The sequence below is a fragment of the Bidens hawaiensis genome, unplaced genomic scaffold (genome assembly GCF_021521415.1).
Source record: "Bidens hawaiensis isolate Kalapana, Puna unplaced genomic scaffold, B.hawaiensis_p1.1 tig00018132_1, whole genome shotgun sequence".
In the NCBI taxonomy this organism is placed as follows: Eukaryota; Viridiplantae; Streptophyta; class Magnoliopsida; order Asterales; family Asteraceae; genus Bidens; species Bidens hawaiensis.
The window spans coordinates 416275-419345 of record NW_027492740.1 but is presented as its reverse complement, the minus strand read 5'-3'; positions in this window follow the sequence as shown (position 1 = coordinate 419345).

Genomic DNA, 3071 nt, shown 5'->3' with positions numbered 1-3071 from the left:
TAACTAAATGTTTTAAAGTAAAAGAAATAATGGACTAAAGGTTTATCGAGATGATAAGACTAAAGGTCTTAAGCTGGATCGTGTATCCGACTAATGAATGTTATACTCGTACTATAGGTGCGAGATAGCGAAGAAAAGAATAACGGACGGTGTTGGAAGCCGATCCCATTGAAAGGTGAATACACCCCACTTTTACAAACATGTTTTCAAACAAACAAACATGTTATGTGTAAAACTTTACATGTGGCTACGTGTCTCTAAAAACATTATAAATAAGAGTATAAGCCAGCCCTCAAGCTATGGTATACGTTTGTCTGGATCCTTACATATGTGGAACGCGGTGGGCACATCGCACCACGCTTGGTCACGACCTCCAGCCACGATGGGCCGGACCTAAGTTACGTCCGAGTGGGGAATGGCCATGTGTATATTTATGGTACCTAAGTTATGTCATAAACGCTGCGGTGTTTCGTTGAGGTGACCTAGTGCAGAGACTCGAGTTTATGATGATTGTTTTAACTTGATTATTCCTAAGCCAAGATGGGCCAAGACTTACGTGGTCTTGAGGGGTAATTAAGTAAAGAAAATATTTTAGCGTCAGCATATTCACCAGCATTCATTGCTGACGTATTTTAATAACATTTTGCAGGTAATCAAGATTAGAGCTTGAAGGACGAAGAAGCTCTAGAATCCGATGGCTCGGATAATTTTGTGTAAATATTAAAACATGGTGGTTTTGTAATATAAAAACAAGTCAATATTAAACGAGACTTTTGTTTCGTCTTTTGTAATGTAAATATTTTATATTATCAATCCTTATGTTTTTATAAAGACTTCCGCTATAACCCGTTACTCTGATTTATTTACAAATATGGTACCAACTATGGTTCACACTCCTAGGCCTAGATTGAGGGTGTGACATCAGCCTAGACCGTTATAATTATGGGTATAAACCTAGCCCTCAGGCTGTGGTATACGTATGTCTGGATCCTTACATAGGTGGTACTATGCGATGTATGGGCATGATCGCACCACCCTTGGTCGTAGGATGCTCTCCTGCAGGTAATACGACCTTATGTGTATATTTACAAGTACTTGACTAAGTCGAACGCTGCGGTGTTTGCTGAGGTGACCTAGAGTAGAGGCTCAAGTTTATAATGTGTTATTTGACTTTGTTATTTCTAAGCCACGTTGGGCCGAGGCAGGCATAGTCTCGAGGGGTAATAAAGTAAAAGAAGTTATTTTGCGTCAGCGTGTTCACCAGCATTCGTTGCTGACGTATTTCTTACATTTTGTAGGTGAACAATGATAGAGCTTGGAATGACGAAGTACTATGATATCCGATGGCTCAGATTTATTTTGTAAACTTAATATATATTAAATGGTGGTTTGTAAACATAAACAAGTAATCTTTTGTTAACAACTCTAAACTGGTGTTTTAAAATCCCGTCTTTAAAAGTATATATAAAAGTTATGTTTTGATCCATGAAGTTTTATAAGTCTTACGCAATATAACGTAACTCTGATTTATTTACAATATTGGTACCAACTGTTGGGTCACGCTCCTAGGCCTAAGATGGGGGTGTGACAGGTTGGTATCTGAGCCATCGATCTTAGCGAATTGGGTATCATAAAACAATACCCAAGCTTCGATCCAAGTATAAAAAATAATTGTTTATGTGTTTTAGGGATAAGATAAGCTGGTAACCTTTCTTTTCCCACTCTACATTCTAAACCACCCATAATATTAGATGTCATTTAAAGCTCACATCGAAGACATTGTGCGTAAGGCAAAAGAGGCCGGAATTGCCGAACTGTTGGTGCATTTTGTGACCGTCGCTATGCAATTCTGATCAGCGGAAACGAAGTTAGAACAACTTCGCCCTAGGCGAAGTTGTAACAACTTCTGCCGTAGGCGAAGTTGTAACAACTTCTGCCGTAGGCGAAGTTAGAACAACTTCGCCTACTGGCCCAAGCCCAAGCCCGCGAAGTTATTTCGATATATATATACATGTCTTGGTTAGGTTTGTGTATCCAGAAAATTAGAGTATTGTGTGTAAAGTTCAAGTAGCTAGAGAGAAACCGAGAGAGAGAGTCGTGTGGGACGACCCGAGGTAGAGCTCACCTCGGGTCGGCCGTCATTTGTTTTCATGTTTGGTTTGTAAGTGTTTCGGTAATTATATAAAAGATCTGCAGATGTGTTTATCCCATTCGTGTGTTTGTTCGTGTATGTGTATGTGTGTAATCGTGTTCTTCGTCTTCTACACCATTAACGAGTCTAGGAGGATTCCGCACTCCTAGACGTCGTGCAGATCTCGTATCGATCGGCGACACCCCGGGGGGACCTTACAAGTGGTATCAGAGCCTTAGGCTCTTATGCTATGGTTCGAGATATGCGTTTTGGTGTTTCTGGCACGTTTCTGGCCGATTAGCGCCGCAGGCGAAGTTATGGGGATCAGGCGAAGTTGTCGCTTAAATTTTAGGGTTTAGGCAAAGATATAAGGTTAAGCGAAGTTATTCACAACTTCGCCTACCTCACAAGTTCGCTTATCTCAGGCGAAGTTATCTGTCAGGTGAAGTTTTGGACAGGCGAAGTTATGGACAGGCGAAGTTAAGGAGGGGCGATGTTGACTTTAGGCGAAGTTAACGAGAAAAAAAAAAAAAAAAAAGAGTGTTTCGGAGTTTTCGTCTGTATGGCCAGGTGTACACGATTATTGTGAGACCGGAGACGTTGTTCCGTCAAAGAGTGAAATTTGTTATCTCTTGGTCTTACGTGTGAACAAATACGTGTCAACTCTGGATATGGAGTTGAGGTTGTGAATGGGATATTGAGTGAAACTGGATATTGACACATATTTGGGTGTTTGTGGGCAAATGAAATAGTTGTTGTTCGAGGTTGACCAACTGAAGAAAGTCAAATTGAACTGAAGGTTTTCGTCATTACTGGATTGCGGTCAGAGCATATTATTTATGTTATTTTCAAGGCGTTCGAGAATTGGATCCTGAAACGTGATGCTTATTTATTAGAGTGAAAATTCTGGAACAAGTTGGATTTAATCGGGATTTAAAGT